Source organism: Dermacentor albipictus, chromosome 1 (genome assembly GCF_038994185.2).
Source record: "Dermacentor albipictus isolate Rhodes 1998 colony chromosome 1, USDA_Dalb.pri_finalv2, whole genome shotgun sequence".
NCBI classification, from domain to species: Eukaryota; Metazoa; Arthropoda; class Arachnida; order Ixodida; family Ixodidae; genus Dermacentor; species Dermacentor albipictus.
In genome coordinates, this window is record NC_091821.1 from 114,055,047 (window position 1) to 114,074,934 (window position 19,888).

At 49.4% G+C, this 19,888-nt stretch overlaps 1 protein-coding gene across 1 annotated transcript in view; it reads right to left on the reverse strand.

Annotated features, from left to right (window-relative positions):
• Positions 1 to 19,888, reverse strand: part of LOC139049454 (tachykinin-like peptides receptor 99D) — an 880,050-nt gene that overhangs the window by 772,724 nt on the left and 87,438 nt on the right. The window lies entirely within an intron of this gene.

Below are 19,888 nucleotides of genomic sequence, written 5' to 3' on the forward strand. Positions count from 1 at the left end.
AATTATTGAGGACCTCAACAGAGAGAGCGTAAGAGCGGGGCTGAAGATTAATATGCAGAAGACAAAGATAAGAATGAATAACCGTTCAAGGGAACGAGAGTTCAGGATCGCCAGTCAGCCTCTAGAGTCTGTGAAGGAGTACGTCTACGTAGGTCAATTAATCACAGGGAACCCTGATCATGAGAAGCAAATTCATAGAAGAATAAAAATATGTTGGATCGCATATACGGCAGACATTGTCAGCTCCTGACTGGAAGTTTATCACTGTAAAGGAATGTGTACAATCAGTGCATTTTACCGGTGCTGATATATGGGGCAGAGACTTGGAGACTGATAAAGAAGCTTGAGAACAAGTTAAGGACCGGGCAAAGAGCGATGCAACGAAGAATGCTAGGCATAACGTTAAGAGACAGAAAGAGGGCGGGTTGAATCAGAGAGCAAACGGTTATATAGCCGATATTTCAATTGACATTGAGAGAAAAAATTGGAGCTGCGCAGGTCATGTAATGCGCAGGTTAGATAACCGTTGGACTAATAGGGCTACAGAATGGGTACCAAGGGAAGGGAAGCGCAGTCGAGGACGACAGAAGACTATAAGTGGGGCGATCAATTTAGGAAATTCACCCGCCGTGGTTGCTCAGTGGCTATGGTGTTGGGCTGCTGAGCACGAGGTCGCGGGATCGGATCCCGGCCACGGCGGCCGCATTTCGATGGGGGCGAAATGCGAAAACACCCGTGTACTTAGATTTAGGTGCACGTTAAAGACCCCCAGGTGGTCGAAATTTCCGGAGTCCTCCACTACGGCGTGCCTCATAATCAGAAAGTGGTTTTGGCACGTAAAACCCCATAATTTAATTTAGGAAATTCGCGGGCGCTAGTTGGAATCGCATGACGCAGGACAGGTGTAATCGGAGATCGCAGTCAGAGGCTTTCGTCCTGCAGTGGACATAAAAGATGATGATGAGGACGACGACGCACACCAGATGACAAAGTTGCCCTTCACACGTAGGCAACCATTCAAAGTTTCTCCGTTTTTTTCTTTTTTCGTTTACACTGAGACGTCAGTTTGTGATCATTCCTGGCCCGACGCTTCCTCGGTCTTCGCCGTTTTTCGCCGTACACTCGCACAAACAGAGACCAGATTCAAGATGCTAACAGTCTACATTCCTGCTTGGGATCTCGTCGCTCTTCTCTCCACATTCCTATTTTCTTTGTTTCTCTCTTTTCGGGGGAGAAAGAGCAAAAGCGAGTACGTGTAAACTTAGCAAGTCGTCAACGAGTACGCCTGAATTCATGCTTTCGTCACACAGTGCTTCCAAAGTTTCATTTATTTTCTTGCTTGACAGCTGTTGAAAGAGTTGCGCGACAAGACGCCCGCTAGAAAAGAACCTACGCTTACCTCAGTCTCTTGCTCAGTTCCTCAGGTTAAGTCCCGAGAAAAAAGAAAATCATAGAACTCTAGGTGAGCCTTCGAAATGCACGTAATGATCTGCTCGCGGCTGGCGACAATACCGCGCTTAGCTGTGCGGAGGAATTCACAGCAGCATCCATTTACTCCGCGACGCCGCGTCGACTTGTTTTTGCTGCGAGGCGTCGGTACTTGAGCGGATGCGGGCGTCTTACCCCTCCCTGACATTACTCCCCCTCCTTCGCTGCGCGTGCCGACCAAATGAGGCGCGCGCCCTGTTGTGCAAGGGCCTCTACACGTCCACGTCTAGATCGAAGGAGCCTGCGGCGGCAACCCTACGAGATCACCAGGCGTGAGCTCATGCACGACCGGAACGCAAAGCAGAAACGACGTCAAAGGAGTTCATTATCCTCGAAGGAGGCGTCCCCTGGAGCGCAGACAAGGGTCCCGTGCATGGCGGTGTGCATAGCTGCTATCATTAGGACAATCGAGCCTTCATGCTCCTTCCATGAAATGTATCGTGGCCTGAATGGGCCTCGCTTCGCATCGAGCCCAGGTCATCCGCCTGTTCTTGTCCCCCGTCGCCGCCGACTATGGTTGAACTACGGCTGTCAACGCAGAAAAAAAAAGAGATATACACCCAACAAAGAGGCATTGCCCCACGAAAAGTGACTCTAGTGGCCGAACGGCTACACTCGAGCATCTTGCCTATCGTTGCGAGTATAGAGCAGGGACCTGGAACTCAACTGAACACACGAAGCGTGTGTGTGCATATACCTATGCGCCTGCGTGTGCGTGCGCGCGTACTCAATTTTAAGCATCAACTCACTTCAGTGGGCAGTCTAAAGCCTGCGTGCAGCTTGCTTTTGTCACATTCTTCTACTTCTTGTAGTCGCAGTCGCAAAATACACCTGTAGCATTTTGTGCTCGCCAACAGTTAATGTTCGAGGTTTCCTGAAAGTAGGATGTCAGCGCCTTTCACATGGCTAAAAACGCACGGGGACCGTCGCATAGTGAAAAACCACCATTGCAACCTTAAAGTCGTTTGCGAAGCTTCCTTTAGAATCCACTTGTGGCATTGCAAGGTATAAGAACAGACTAGTTGGTGTAATTCATATTGAGCGTGAGTACAGCGCCTAACGAATAACTGGGACAGCGCTAGAGCGTGAAAATAGGAATAAAGTGATAGCGGAGTGAAGCTTACACCGAGCTCCCGACGTGAGCGGCGATGGTCTAACAACCGCGGATGGAAAAGGCTGAAAATGGTTAAAGCCCGCTACAGCATTGCGTATGCTCCTATGCCCAGTTCGCAGTAGAAATTTTCGCAGGCGCTGGTTTGTCCCATGGCTTATCCTTACCCTTAAGGCTCCAAAGAAAATTTACTGCACACGACAGCGTGCTCAAGCTACAGCTACCATTAGAAAAGTCGCATTTGAAAACAGTGTGCTAATTCAGGGTGCCTGGTGCACCCCGAAATACCTGACACAAGAGTTTGACAGTAGGGAAGTTTAGGAACACGGGCCCTTAAGTTAGGGAACACTGTCAGGCAGGCGTAGAATAGAACGCGAATAGAGCGCAAACGAATGCAAAAGGTGTACAGAAGAGAACGGATTTTTTAGGTACGCAAAATTGCTCACTTCTAGAACTCCCGAGTGGTGACTATATATGAAAGATAATATCACGCAGTTTCCATGTCGTGATGTTTACTTGGTCTCATAAGTCGCGAAAAAAGTAAACTTCATTTGTCCTTACCTATGATTCTATCTTGCCTTAGAAGGTTAAGGAACAAACCACCACCCTTAGTGATGGCAAATATTTAAAGCGAAGATTTCATTGTCTACTTTCCCGGGTTTAGCGTGGCTGCTGTTGGGACGGTCGCCATCTCGGAGGACATACTTGTGGACATGTCAAGAAACGTTTTGTGAAAGTTCCTGCCATGTGGTTTATATAATCCTTGTATGCTCACGAAGTATACGCACCTCCACTGTGCGTAAGAAAAAAAAAAGCTACCAACATGAAACTTAAATAAATAATGTCAGATCACAGGCATCTCTGAAGCAAACCGATCTCTTAATGGTGCGGTGAATTATATTTAACGGATTGTTTCGTTTATTGTTTTAGCCAGTCAGTATGTTCCACTGGGTGTATGCCCGTTCTTGGCCCTTAAATGCCAAGAATCCGCCATACAGTCATACTTTGCACTTGCTGACCTTCCATATATGGCCCCATGGGCAATATCCAAAATGCGGCGATATCTCGTTATTCCCTGTATTTCTAAAGAAATCGCGAATACCTATCGTGGGCCTCAGACATCTAATACTAGAATATCTGTCCAAAGAACATGGCACCTCGGTCAATGTGTATACAGACGGACCGGTCCTGTCGTATGCGTCGGCTGCGGCGTTCGTCGTGCCTGCACATTGAGTCATTCGGTCGTTTTGTCTGCGTGACAAGGTGACGCCACCATCCACAGAACTAGAGGTAATCAGACAGGCATATCTATATATTTCGGGAAAGCCTCCTCAAGTATCGGCAGTCTACATTGACGGCTCTGCAGCTAGTTAGGGTTGTAAGAGCTGTAATGAATGGACTTACCTACAGTGTGTTGGCTCTTGAAACTTCCCTCTAGCGGAAGAAAACGGTCACCAAGTTACATTTCAATGGACTCCCAGTCACCGTAGTGTTCCCGGCAACAAACTGTTCGATGCCGAAGCGAAGGCGGCACTCGAAGAATCGGAGCCGCCGCTTGCAATTCCTTTTTCCAAGAGCATACGCCAACTTACTTGCCTCAAGTGTCATCTAAAAAGCGACAGAAAAGCACTGGGACCCTCAGGAAAATCTCCACAGACGACTCCAGAGATTGCACACTAACATGAAATTTAGGCTACTACCAAACAGTCAGCGCAGCTGTGCCACTCTTCTGCACAGACTTTACCTGGTGCTGGCGTTTACGAGCGCGTACGTGCACCTGATGCGAGGCGCCGAGTCTCTAAACTGTGAACCACTGTAAGTCGTGTCATGTGCATGAAAGTATATAGAAAATTTACTGTCTGACTGACCCTCAATGCGTGGAAGAGCGAAAGAAGTTGACTAATGATCTTGCTCATCTCAACAGCCCATCGTTTTCGGAGGACGTTATTTAAGGCCCTTGGCAAGACGTTAAATCTAGTTTTCAGGGCATGCAAGTCTTACTTGCCTTTTTAAAAAGTACGGGTTGGGGCTGTAGGCTTTGAGTAGACCTCATTGCTTGATATATGTGCCACATCCTCTGTCTGTCGTCATCGTCCCCCATCATGCTCCTCTTTCATCACCCTTTCTTTCCCTCTTCCCCTTCTCCCAGCGCAGAGCAGCTGGCTAGAGGAATTTACTTTGGGCCGACGTCTCTGATGATGATGATGATGATGATGATGATGATGATGTCGTTGATGAGTTTGGCGCTTACCCTCTCGCGGGGATTGGCCAAGAGTCGGGCAGACTTTGCTTATGTGTTCAGAAAATGGAGGTAAAAATCTATAATTTTGTTACATGAAACGACTCTGCGTTTCATATCATTATACATTTCCCTTTCTTTTGACCGCTCCTCCAGAATTGGCATATCCCACTACGATTTCTACATAAAACCTGCACATATATAATGTCGGCTCACAGAAATTTTTAATGCACGCCGATCTCTTAATAGAATGGTGAAATATGTATAACAGATTCTTTTATTTAATTTTCTTTCTTTCATTCCACCATTTGGTATGCGCCACTGAGGTGTACCCTTTCTTGGCCCATCCTTCAGGATGGGGTATGTCCCACTTTGCCACAAGAGGTACAGAATGCCTAAATGTTGTTCGATACTTTTCTGTGCATACACCTCCCATCGCCCATTCTTCCCTCGACACCGCCTTCGTCCTCATTACATCGCTGCATATACGTCTCGCACTGTGCATGCACTTGATTTGGAGTTTCTATTTCGTCATAGCTTCTGAACGATACAGTGCACAAAAATTTAAAAAATGCATTACAAGAAGTCGCAGTTTCGCCCGAAAGGCGAAGCATCGATTGCGATAGCAAATTAGTAGACAGCTATACGAAGTAGGGATAGCAGCTTTACCGGCCGTATAAACTCGTTAACATTCCCTTACTAAGTTAACGAGCATGCATGGTGCCACACGAACAAATAAACACATCTCACGAGCGCGGACACTCGCTGTCAAAGCGCTGGCGTGAGGAAGAGCGACAGCAGCATCGAGCGAATTGAACTTCGTGCTGCCTCTCGCTTCAACGCGAACTAAGCGGCGAGAACAGAGAGAGAGAGAAAGCAAGGGGAGGGAAGGCAGGGAGGTCAACCAGAGCAGCATCCGGTTTGCTACCCTACACTGGGGGTGGGGGAAAGGGGAATAGAAAGGGGAAGAAAGGGAGAGAGTCAGCACTGAGTACATGTGGGAGGGACACCTTACACAATGACACTATAAGCGGTCTCTTAAGCCCGTGCACTTCAAGTACCGCACTAGTGCACGAATCGCTTTTCGAGCCAGTGACGGTTGTGGCCACGGTCCGAGTATCTTTGACTCGGTGAACGGTCTCGAGTCTAGTCTGTGTAAAGTTGCCCGCAGAGAGAGGCGTTGAACATTGTAGCGAGGGCAGGTACACAATAGGTGCTCGATGGACTCCTCGCACCCACAGGAGTCGCACATCGGGCTCTCGGCCATTCCCATACGGTAGGAGTATGCGTTCGTGAACGCCACTCCCAACCACAAGCGACACAACAAGGTTGCTTCGCCGCGGGAAAGGCTAGATGGCAGTTGTAGCCGTAGCGTGGGGTCCAGTTTACGTAACCTGCAATTGAAGCCACTTGATGTCCACTTGATGTCACTTACGTCTGTAAACCATTGGACGCTCGAGGCAAAGCGCCGTGACACCAAAGTCAAGTCCAAGCAGCTACTGTAGGTCGTGCCTCGCAGAAATGTAGGGCTGCCGTCATTCACACAGCACAAATCATGGTCGGCAGCAAAGGAGGCAAGGCTCCTGCCTTTGGAGTCCATTTTAGTGCTGCCCCATAGCTGGTGATGCGCGTTGAAGTCACCTGTGATAACCCATGGACCATTGTTCATTAGTATTATTTTCTTAAGTCGTTCGCCGTCAAAGTGACCCGCTGGGGATATGTAGGCACCAATTAGTGTAAATGACACATTCTTCTTTTGGACATTTAGGCAGACATATTGGTTGTCGTCATGAGGCTCTATCGCGTTAGCGACATATGTGAAGTCCGTGCGGATGTAGATGATCACTTTCGTGCCCGCACCGCATGTGGACGAGACGAAAGATTCATAACCGGACAGTCTGAGTGGAGTTGATGTATTTGGTTCGCAAATGACCAGTATGGGGAAGCGATTTGTGAAAATGAACTGGCGAAAGTCTGACATACGGGTCCTTAGACCCCTGGCATTCCATTGAAAGATCGACGCACTTTTAAGTTCAGTGCGGAAGGGCACTATTGGTCGAGCCATGGTGCTTAAACGATGCTAGCAAGCACTGGATTTAGTGCATCCAGTATTTGCAGAGCGCTTCGAGCTGCTGGTGTTTGCAGCTTGTTCAGTATAATGCGCATTGTATTAATTAGCGATTGCAGCATATCAGCCACCTGCCTGTCTTGGTCGCACACATCGCCGACAGTAGACGTCGGGGGTTGTCCAGGGAAAGTTTGCTGTGATTCAGTTGGTGAGTGTTGTCGTTTCGGTAGAGCCGGCCAAGATTCGGCAGATGTGGCCTTCTCAGTGGACTTGCTCTTCGCGGTCCTTTCCACATTGTCTGGCCTAGGCGGTGGAGGAGGAGGTGGTGTTGTAGGAAGTGGCATGCGCCTTCCTTGAGGAGCCTTTCTTGAGGAGCGCCGGTGACGTGAACGTCGCTTCCTGATTTTTTCGGCGGCTTCGCGATGAGATGAATGATCTCTCTGCCATCTCTTTCAAGATGGCCATTTCCTTCTTAATATGTGGGCATTTCTTCGATGAAGCTTCATGTGATCCTCCGCAGTTTGAACACTTGACCACAGTCGCGCCACATTTATCTGCAGCGTGGGGCTCTCCGCAGCGGGGGCATGCTGCCTGATTTTCGCAGACGCTGCTCACGTGTCCCAGTTTCATGCATTTGCGACATAAGATCTTGGGGACGACGACGAAGTGTCCACTGTGTGGAACGCTGCTTTTTTGTCTCTGCGAATTTGAAGCTACCTTGTGGGAGACGCCGCTCCCTTAACTACGGCGATGGATGTGGAGTCACCTGGAGGGGTCCCTGGTCCTTCTACGTCAACAGCGGCCGCTCCGAGAAAGCGGTCTAGTCGCCCGAGTGACACCGACAGCGAGGACACTGTGATCTACTCAGCAACCAGTGATGAAACCTCGGATGACAGCGACTTCGTGCCCGTAGCGAAGAACAAAACAAAGAGACGGCTCGTCAGGACATCTCCGTCCACAAGTAAGGCAACTGTGATCCCTACGCGAAAGCCATCAGACCTCACAATTTTATTTGTGCCTGTGGCTGCTAGCGACAATCTAAACCGGATCAACCGCCAAGCCACATCTGTGTCGCTCGAGGCACTTGTTCCGGGTCAGATCAAAGATGTAAGGATCAACGCCCGAAAGAACATCCTTGCTATAGATGTCACAAACCGCAGCGCGCTAGACATTCTGAGCAATGTTAAGGTCCTGGATAGCATCAACGTACGCTGCTATAAACAAGACGATAACGACTCTACGGCCGGCGTTGTATATGACGTAGATAATTCGATAAGCGATGCTGACCTGCACATACTCATCAAGCCGGCGACAGAGGGAATTGCCATACTGCAAGCCCGTCGCCTGGGGAACTCGCAGTGTGTGAAGTTAACCTTTAAAGGAGACAGCCTACCGTCACACGTCAAGGTCGGTCACTTCAGACACATAGTACAACCTTTTGTGCCAAAGCCGCTTCAGTGCAGGAAGTGTCAAAGGATAGGGCACGTTAGTGCGGTTTGCACAAATGCTACCGTGTGCTCACGTTGCTCTGGGTCGCACAGCTCCGACGCCTGTCGTACAGAAAACCAAAAGTGCGCCAATTGTCAGGGCTCTCACGATGCAACTTCAAAGAATTGCCCACACGTGAAAAATGAAACGAAAGCCTTGAGGCAAATGGTCAGGGATGGTTCCTCGCACAGGGAGGCTGCCGCTAAGGTGCGACGTCGACGTTCACGGCGCCGGAGGTCTAGGAAACCCACTTCTATTGCTAAGGATGCACCGCGTCTATTGACAGTCCAGAAACTTCCGCATACAACTAGCAATAGCAGCAATGAGATTCCTCAGCAGAAAGTCTCCAATATCATTGCCTCAAGCGAGGAGTGGCCGCCATTACCACGGCTAGATCCACCAGCGGAGCGACAAGATGTAGCACGCTCGCCGAATCATGCTTCACCTTCAGGCAGCACCCTAGACGACGACAAACAAGTTGTCACCATGATAAGGGCGCTTATGAACACGCTACGAGTACTACTGACCGCCATACACACTCCGGCGGCTCGAGGCGCACTTCAAATACTGGACGCCCTGAATCCAGTACTGTCCGGTCTTGAGAGGCACCATGGCTGCTCCTCTACACTCTTTCATTAAGGAGGTCAAGGAAGCGTCTCTCTTCCAATGGAATGTCAGAGGCATTAAATCCCGCATTTCGGACTTTCGTCCGTTTGTTTTTAAGTACAAATTTCCAATAATCGTCATTTGTGAACCAAACATTGACAACGCCATCCGCCTATCAGGATATGAAGCTTTCATGTCTGTTACCTGTAGCGAACGCAGCAAAGTCATCGTTTATATCAGATGCGATTTGACGTATGTTTCACACCCAGTCGCACCTGATGACGACAATCAGTACGTATGTTTGACGATAAAATGCAAGAACGTCGCACTCACGCTCGTAGGTGCCTACATTTCACCTTCGAGTCGATTTGACAACGCGAGACTAAGTGCAATTTTAACAGCGACAGCTGGACCATGGATTATTACCGGCGACTTCAATGCGCATCATCCGTTATGGGGAAGCTTAAAGATGGATTGCCGAGGAAGACGCCTACTATCCTTCGCGTCGGACCATGAGCTCTGCTGCCTAAATGATGGCAGTCCTACTTTTCTGCGGGGATCGACATACAGCAGCTGCCTGGACTTGACTTTTGTTTCAAGATGCCTCAGTGCCAGTATGAAATGGTTCACGGACAACGAAACGCATGGTAGTGACCACATCCCAACATATGTTAAAATTGACGGCATATGCAAGACACAGTCGACCACAGTTCTTCGTCACATTGACTGGCCTCAATACACGCTGCTCATGGAGAAGAATTGCCAAGAGATCCAGGACTGTCTACCTGGCAACATCGAAAAGCTAATTAACGCCGCTGCTCAAGAAGCCACAAGAGCTTTTAGGCCTATTCCTAAGTTTTCTCATTTCGAAGCAGAATTGGAGCGGCTTCGAGCAATCCGCCGTCGCGCGGAACGAAGGTACAGGCGCACCAAGTCCATCTACGACCTAAGGGAGGCGAGACGAATACAGAAGAAGATCCAGCGTCGGATCAACTCCCTGCAGTCTCTAAGATGGAAAACCTTCTGCGATTCCCTTGATCCGCATAAACCCCTGTCACATATATGGAGAACGGTGCGTGGTCTGCGAACATCACCGCAACAACGCCACCCCTTCAAATGTCTGGCTCTCTACCAAGGTCGCAGAGAGATCGACGTAGCGGAGGACTTCTGTGTCAAGGTTGCTGGTCTGCCGCCATCGTTCGTTACACGTGATCCCTGTGATGTTCCAATCTCGCGGGATTCACGTATGGACAATCCGTTTTCCATCGAGGAATTGCAGGCGGCGTTGGCAGCGTGCAGACGTTCCTCATCGCCTGGGCCTGACGGGGTGACATACGCAGCTCTCGGACACCTCGGTCAAACAGCCCGGCATGCTCTTCTAGGCGTGTACAATAATTCATGGCGTGAAGGAGTGGTTCCTGCTTCATGGAAGACCAGCCGCCTTGTGCCTCTGCTCAAACCAGGTAAATCACCCCTAGACGTGGCGTCTTATCGTCCCATTGCTCTGGCCAGTTGTCTCGGAAAGGTGATGGATAGGATGGTGCTGACGCGGCTAGAGTGGTATCTAGAACACTACCGGTTATACCCTGACGCTATGGCAGGCTTTCGACGCGGACGCTCTTCTGTAGACAACGTCATCGACCTTGTCTCGTCTGTTCAGCACGGAAAAAGCCTAAGGAGGCTATCAGCGGCAATGTTCCTGGATGTTAAAGGCGCTTATGATAACGTCACCCATCGAGCCATCCTAGACGCTTTGGGCAATGTCGGCCTAGGCGGCCTTGTTTTTCGGTGGATACTCAGCTTCTTGAAGGACAGGTCATTCTTTGTGCAAACAGAGGATGGTGCGTCATCACAACACAACACCTGCCGTGGCGTACCACAAGGTGGACTCCTGAGCCCCACTCTATTTAACCTCGTGCTCATCGACCTGGTTCACATCCTTCCGCAGTCCGTCCATGTGTCGATCTATGCAGACGATATATGCATTTGGTCATCAGGAGCGACGCGTCCCCAGGTGCGCGCCAGACTTCAAAAAGCGGCCACACTAACATCAGGTTATCTTCGAGCGCGAGGCCTGGAGGTGTCCTCCGAGAAGTGCTCTATGGTCGCTTTCACGCGCAAAGCAATGAAACCGTACGTTGTCAAAATTAATGGACATCCGATTGCCTACGAGAAGACGCACTGCTTTCTAGGAGTGATAATAGATCGAGACCTCTCCTGGAGTCCTCATGTCTCGTACCTAAAAAGGAAATTGCTCATGATAACTCACGTGCTCAGATTTCTTGCAGGAAAGTCGTGGGGTGCGTCTGTGAGTGCGAAGCTCCAACTCTATAATGCACTGTTCCTCGGTTTCCTGCGCTATAGCTTACCTGTACTGGGTGGGACCAGTAAGACCAACATCCGTGCCCTCCAGTCTGTACAAGCTCAAGCTCTACGAATTTGCCTTGGACTTCCCAGATGTGCATCCACGGCAGCAACAATAGCCATCGCGCATGACCACCCCATCGATACGTATCTTCAAGTCGACGCTTTAAGGATGCATATCAGGCACTTCGCGCGACTTCCATCGCATCATCTCGCCCCCCTTCCTGCCACTCGACCTCGTTCAGCGTTTAACAGGATTATTGCCGCCAACCACGGGACTTTACCATCAAACTTCACGCCTGCAGCACGACCATCTCTACCGCTGTGGTGCCTTCATCCACTCCAGGCTCTTCTTGATATTCCCGGTATCAAGAAGAAAACGGAGATGTCATCTTTTGCACTCAAACAAACCGTGCTTTCATTCCTACATGACAAACACAAAGAACGCATCCACGTTTACACGGATGGTTCTGTCTGCTCTAATAGCTCAGCTGGAGCAGTGGTTATTCCCGCAGAGTCTGTCACCCTCAAGTTCAAGACGTCTCACGTAACATCATCGACGGCTGCAGAACTCGCAGCTATCCGTGCTGCTTTAGAGTTTATTTGTCACAAATCGTCACAGTCATGGTCCCTCTTATGTGACTCGAAGGCAGCTCTTCGGTGTCTGATGTCCCCTTTCAACCACGGACCAAATATGCAACTAGTGGCAGACATCCGATTACTCCACCATCAAGCAATCAACAAAGGGCACAACGTCATCTACCAGTGGATACCGGGTCACTGCGGAATCGCGGGCAATCATCATGCGGATGATGCCGCCCGATCGGCCCACGATGGTGCCCACGTTGTACCACTACCACTGTCACGAACAGACGCAGCCACAAGTCTTCGCTCCCTCGCCCGCGAGCTCACGCAGAATCTGTGGAACACCAATGAGTTCACGAACGGACGTCTCCACAGATTGGATCCATGTCTGCAACTCCGCCTACCACCAGGGTTACCATGAGCGGAAGCAACACTTCTGTGCCGCCTGTGGCTCGGCGTGGCATTCACGAACTCTTATTCATTCCGCATTGGAATGGCCGACAGCCCTACTTGCGGCACCTGCGGCTGCGAGGAGACGATTCAGCACCTCCTTTGTGACTGTCCCAGCTACAAAGTGCCAAGAACAGTGCTCGTAACCGCGCTCGAAAAACTGGACAATCGCCCCTTTACAGAGGAGAAGGCTCTAGGACACTGGTCCAGACGGGCTTCGGCACTCAAGGCCTTAAGGGCTTTGCTGCAGTTTTTAAGGACATGCGAATTGTGCGATCGCCTTTGAGTGTTGTATCGCGTAGTATCGCGGTACTGCGTGGATTTCCTTAATTTTTTTTTCTCCTCTTCTTCTTCTTTCTCCTTTTATTCCCTTTACCCCTTTCCCCAGCACAGGGTAGCCCGCCGGTATTTACACTGGCTAACCTCCCTGTCTTTCCTCCTCTTTGTCTCTCTCTCTCTTCATGCATTTGCGGCACTGAAGAGGTTTTGCAATGAAAGGCCGCACTGCATGTCTGAAGTGTCCAACCTTAACATGCGAGGGTATATATTTGCCCTTGAATGCTATTTTCACGCAGCGTGAACTGCCTAGCCGCTTAACATCAACGATGACCTCATCATTGGCTGGCTTGATAAGAATCGGCAAGTCGTTATTAAGGATGGCGACGTCTACGTCGTAGATAACGCCGGTGACTACGTCAGATCCCAGAGGGATGTAAGAGCGCACCTGAATGCCATCGAGGTCCGTTACGCTGCGTAGAGTGGTCAAAGCAGCCGCATGCTGGACATCAACCGCCAGAAGATTTTTTCGGGAGTTCACTCGAATGTCCGATATTTCATTTGGCACCAAGGCTTCTAGTGACATCGACACAGATTGCCTGTTAAGTAGCTTCATGTTGACGTTGGGAAGCAGTGGCACAAATATGATGGTATTGGCGTCCGGCCTCTGTGTCTGTCTCACTGTTTGCGTGCTTGACGATGAGGACGTCCTCGTGTTCCGTCTCTTCGCTCTGCGGCTCTGCACAAGCTGGAAGTCGTCATCGGAAGTGTCCTCACTGCTGTGAGAGTAGACATGGGTGTCCTCGCTGTCGGTGTCGCTCTGCTGACCGATCCGCTTCCTGGAGGCGGCCGCCGCTGACGCCGCCGTCGCCGGCAGACGTGCGGGGTCGTCCACTTCCATTACGACTGAGCACGGAGCGAGGACCAGCGGATGAACGTAGGTTTTCACAGAAATAACCCGGAGCTAGAAAGAACAGCGCTGTATCAAAAGACACTTCGTCGTCGTCGTCCGGCGAGAACAGAGCGCACACTAAGCTATACACGCTGCACTCATCGCAGATCGCTTTCAAGCTATAGGGCCCGCGCGGCCGCGCGACGCAGCGCCATACGCAGCCCCTCCTCCCTGCCATTCCGCCGGCGCGTTGCGCGCGACGGAAGGCTGCGCGCGTGAGATTAGGCCGCCAACGTCGGATCACCCTCGCGCGCTTTCACTCCCAAACACAGCATACGGCGCACGGCGACGATTTTATCGCCCTTGGACTTTATACGGAACGTCAATGCGACGCCGACGGCAGAAATGCGCCTGGAGTGTCCATACAATTGCTATCGCAAAAATAAAGCTGCGACCTCTGTAGTGGCTATACATAAACATTCCATGAGATCACGCGTGGCATTGGATGAAAGTAAACAAGGTGGTACGCATCCCCGTTAGTTGTAAAGCATTTAATTAAACGATCTACGTAAGATTCGTTTCACATATATTTCAGTATGTGCGTTGGATCTGCATATTTTTTTACTGTGGCAGGCTACTGCCGTCCGAAACACTTGTGCAGTAAAACGTACTCGCAACGTGAGTGTGCAGCTGGAAATTACAGATGGGCAATTTACACATACACGTCAAAACAGTGCAGCGCACTGCACCGTAATGCACTCTTGAGTGTTAACTGAGTATAGGTGTCAGTTACGTGGAAAATCCTTTTTGTTTTAATTTTTGGCTTACTGGAGAGCTTTACCGTTTGCTTTGAGCTAAAAAAGCGTATTGTGTCAATCTCTTGTTGCCACCTGCATCCGCAATGGTCAGGTCAAAAGCACTGCTCCCCTTATTAAATACTGCGGGGTTTACTGACAGACTGTATTGCATGCTTCCGCTCACGCAAGCCTCCGTTGTTTCTCTCTCTTCGCTTTTCATCTTTTGCTCCAGGCAGTGCTTTATGTCGGCGCATACACGTCTCGATCTACAGCCTCTTGGCGATGACAAACAGCGCCGTCAAGTTGTAACGGAAACGTGCGCAACCGCATACTGTTTGCCACAGTTGGCCACTTGAACATTATCCATTGTTGTGCGTGCACGACTGAAAAATAAACTGTGCTTTACTACGTGATGGTCGCGTATGGAATATACATCGGTGAAATCTTGGGTTCTCCAATTACGTTTTCCACGAAAAATAAATCGTTTATCGAATGGATTGAAGGACAAAAATTACTTAAGAAACTGACTCCTAGGCCTGTCGGAATATCCGAAGAAACGCTGGAATATTACGCTTTGCAACATCATCGCGGCTTAGTGGATTCCTTAGTGCTTGCGATACAGAGAATCGGAATCACATTTTCCTGAGTTGCGAAGTTGTATTAAGTACAGAAGATTACAGAAGGAGGTCCAAGAACACAAGCCAGAACCGCACCCCAAACTCACCAAACAACAACAGACGATCCTGCGTCGAGCGCAGGCGGGATCGCTTGCGCATCCCGTACTGATTAACCACATGTACCCTGCGGAATACGATATGATTTGTCCTTTTTGCAGAAGAGAAAAGGGCACCCTGCCGCACGTCTTGGCAGAGTGCACAGAACTCCCAATCCCCAACCCCAACCCCTTGAGTGATGGGAGACCTTGTTATCCAGCCGCGCTCTACCGATTCAGCTCGCACTGACGGACAGGGGCCAGGAGTTGCTGCGAACATATGGGTCGCGTAACTAGGGAACGACCCCCTCTGGTGCCTGCGTGCACCACCGATTTATTTCGGGCCGAGTAAATGTTGCCTCATCATCATAATAAAGGAACTTCCGTTTCTTTCCTTATTCTTCTTCCTCCTCATTCTTTCTCTTCTTCTTCTACCTCTTATCAAGACAATTTACACAGAAAAGTCTTGAATTGTCTGTCAGCTAGTAGACAAAACAAATAACATTATTGAGGCGAATGCCTTGAGTGGCTCATACCACCGATGGCCTTGAAAAAAAAAAAAAACGCGTCATTCGCTCCAATGGTACAAAAACTGTCCCCATCAGCAATGGCCCATACTCCCCTAAGCAAGCGAAAGAAGCCATGGCTCATCCCTCTCATAATGTAGAGGCTACAAGCACTGAGAAAATTAAAGTGTACAGTGCATACATTCGACGTAATAGTTCTGCGGAAACCTGCAAGGTGGAGGTAAGTAATCAATAAAGGGGAAATCGGACATCCACCCTGACGTAGCTAATTGCTACAAAGGAAACCCATACGGGTTCCTCGAAAGCAAAGTCTCGCAATTGAGGAGGTCAAACTCTTGTCTTTGCTTCGAGCTGTTGATGAATTCGACTTTGCCCTGACATCTGCTAGCCGCCTGGTTAGCTCAGATGGTAGAGCGGCTTCACCGGAAAGGCAGTGGTCCCGGGTTCGAGACCCAGACCAGGAGGAATGTTTCTTCAACTGCGAGGGTTTTTTCTTCGAGGAACCCGTATGGTTTTCCTTTGTAGCAATTAGCTACGTCTGGGTGGATGTCTCATTTCTCCTTTATTAAGTACATACATTCATTGGAATCAAGCATACAACGTACAGAAACGCGACATCTAGTCGAGATGTACAAAAAAGAAAAGAACAACACGTGACCTTCTCAATAGCTCATACCCATAAGCAATGGCTCATACCCCTGTGTGCAGGCAAAAAGTGCAATGGCTCGTACCCTCGTAAGCCAGATGCTGCAAGCGCTCAGCAAAGTGAAACAAACAGTGCAGGCATTCATTGAAATCACCCCTGCAACACAGACAACATCATACGTTTCAATACCCTGCTGAGAGGATGCAACGTAAAGTTGAAGAGAAACGTCGTTGGTGCGAGTCCGACTGACCCCGATATACGAGCGCGCGAAGCAGCAGCTAAGGGTCGAAAACGAGCCGAAGAAGCCGAACTGCGGAAGCAGCAAGGCGACGATGCGAGACGGCGCATTACCAAGCATGCAGCAAGCTTTCGCATTCACGTGTTTCCACGAGTGTAACATGCTGCCAAATTTTTTAGGCACGTTGGTACAATATAAAGGAAAAGTGAACGAACAATAATACAGAATGATACCGATGAAACAATTAACAAACAAGTATCAATTACAAAAACATAATACCCCGACAGGGGTCGTTAGCGGAAGATAAATAATGATGAAATATAAACTAAGGAGCAGAAATAATACGAAAAAGGAGCTAACATTAATGCAGCACAAAGTAACCTTTCTAGTAGAATATAACGTATACAGTACAGTTAAGCATCTAATAGATACAGGAGAAAGCTGCTCTATATACAGCGTTTATACATGCACTGTTCGTACAGCTGCATCTGACTATCTTCCCATAATAAGTCTAGTACACAATAACGTTTATAACGCAACTTGGCTGGGCAGAACTTCACACGACATCGGAAGGCACGCTTCGACACTCCAGGTTAGGTCCTGGTACCTCGATAATTGGTGCACGTCAACGGTACACACACGCGTGCGCGAAACTAAAACTCGCTATAATCACTGGCAAGCCCGTTGATTTGACGCGCTAGCCTTTTACAGGAATTCGTTGAAGGCTGCCTGCGTCCTTACGTCTGCCGCCGTTGGGTATACGCTAATGCGATGAGCGTTCGCGTAATACGATGCCGCCATAAACGAACGCGAGGCGCCGATGGGAAAATCATGAAAACATTGTTGTACTAAACCATAGTGCACTGCTGACCCCGTTGGCGTTCCGAGTAGTCATTCACGCGACAACGTGGATGATAATGAGTGGCAAATGCCAACAACAGTGACATCGCTGGCTCTCACAACACCTCAGATTATTGATGCTAAACACGAGAGCGAATTCAAAGTGGTAACTTTGCATTCATGGCGAGCTATCTGCCTCCGGCAGCAGTGGTGCTGATTTAATTATAGCGGGTGTGTCATGCAACTTGAGCCAAACATTAAAAAAAAAGTGGTACACTTAATACTAATGAGACGTGCAAGCGCGCAGTGGCGCCATTTAAAATAAAAATATTTCGTGGGCTTTCATCATAGCCCTGAAAAAAGCACTATGTAAAAGATCACTCCACGGAACCAAATTTATTTGGTGTTTCTGAGCCCCTTCTGCAGATTTTAAAGTGCGTTCACGTACCCAAAAGTGCATATTTAAGATTTTGCTTAATTTAATATAACTATGATTAGCTAACTAATCGCGCTTCAATAAACTGTCTGGGTAACTCGAGACGCTTACAAACAATTTGTCATTAGTCCCATTCGTCCAAGACGTACCACTCTATTTTTAAAGGTTTGGTTTAAGTTGCGTGAAACGCCTGGTATATTTCTTTCTTCCTTTCTTTCTTCTTTTCTTACAGCTATGGCATCCCGCCTGACGCCACATATCTGACTTCAATGGAGTGAATGAAAAACGCGTCCATTCTGGATTTCTCAGGGACGAACTATAGCCTCTCTTCTCCGACCAAAGAATAACGAGAGAATGTATTATTCTTAGGTGATCTTTTGTACGGCAAACATCTTTTTAAGTGTTCCGGGCCCCACGAGTCTATTGCCTCCTTAAACTAATACGGTCGGGTAACACTAACGGGAGATCGCCATAAGTACCACCCTGTTTTCTTGTCGGTCAGTTACGGCTTCTTCTCGCTTTTTCTTTTTTTCTTGCGCCGCGGATATCAGTAGGCAGTAAACAGCACCATAACGCATTCATTGTTGGCTGCTATTCTTAACCGCATTGAGAGGCAGCTTGATATGGAGCCCTACCGATCCTCTTTCTTACCCGACCGTCCATTCTTATAACGTCGAGGCAGTCGACAGAGTGCCCAGAAGGGAACAAAAACGACAAGAACAACAGGGTGGCACGGAGGAGGACATTTCTCCGGGGAGGGCACCGCGAAGCGGGTCACGTCAGCGGGCCGTTCGGTCTCGACAGGTTGTGACACTAATTGTAAGCATTTCTCACAAATGCGCATTGATTGATCGAGGCTCGGTGCACCCGAGGGGGGCATCCCGCACTCCGCAGCAGCCGGATAGACAAATGAGCCGCCGCTCACACGTGGCCCGATCAGGCGGCCCGGCCGAAGAAAAAGGAGCGCGCGAAGCGGTCACGTTTCCAGGAGGCAACGCTTTGCCTCCTTTCCCGCTATCGAAAATATGCCCGGCTCCTCGAAAATGCCGTCGCGACTAAGGACGCGCGGGTGACTAAACGGCTCGTCGCCGGGGGTGGGTGCAGGTTCACTTTCTCATATCTTTCGCGCCAGTGACGTGGTGGATGGAGGAGGACACCGATGTCACCGAAGTTAATCCACAGGACAGTGGCCATGCTTGCGGGCGCCGCCGTTTTTCCTGAAGCCTCGCCTTTTTGTCAGCGGCCGATAGCGGTGGCGTAATCGAGGGCGCGCGCGTACCATGCAATAACGGCACCCTCTTGATGCGTGCGACACGTCGCCTTTGTCAAATGTTCCGCGGCTACGTTGCGAAAGCAGCGAAAGGTTGGGTCACGATGGCAAATACGTTGGATGCTTTGAAAGCACGAGCTTTGTCACAAACCAATCGCAATCGCGCGTGTCCTTCGGTTATGTCATGAAAGTGGAAAAGCAAGAAACGAGCAAAACAAATTACTGACCGCATAGCTCGACGGCGCGCTGCGACACGCCCTTTGAATTTGCCGGCTGTTGAGAACTGTCGCAGTTGCGTCGAACTTATCTAGCAGACGGACGGAGTTTCTGAATTCCCATAATTAAGGGAGTGAAACTTCGGACAATCAAAGAAGCCAGAGGGACCTGCGCGGACGACGTTTGCGCAACGATGCTGACATGTTAGCCTTTCGCGTTGGAAGCTACATTCAGAGAAATCGACTCGCTACGCTGAACGTGCACGCGCTCTGACGGAACTAATTTCTGCGCAAATGTTTGCCGTGTACGCTCTGGGCTGTTCTCGTCCAATACTTCCACGAAGCACACCGCTTTCTTCTTTCTGTCATCATTTCTTTTTTTTTCTGTTGTGTGCTTTCTGTCTAGGAGATTAAAGCGTGAACGATCAACGAAAGTTTTACCCCTTCTCAGCACGTTGTCTGAAGGAGCGAAGGATCGGGCAGGAGGGGAATAGGAAAGGCAGTGTCTTACGCAAAGAAAAGAATGTTCGGAAGCCGACGCTAAACACGATGAGACGATCAATTATTGCTTTCACGTGCGGCGGCCGCTATTGCTGAGGGGGCCGACGAGCTGCGATCACAGCGCGCGCGACGTCTTCCA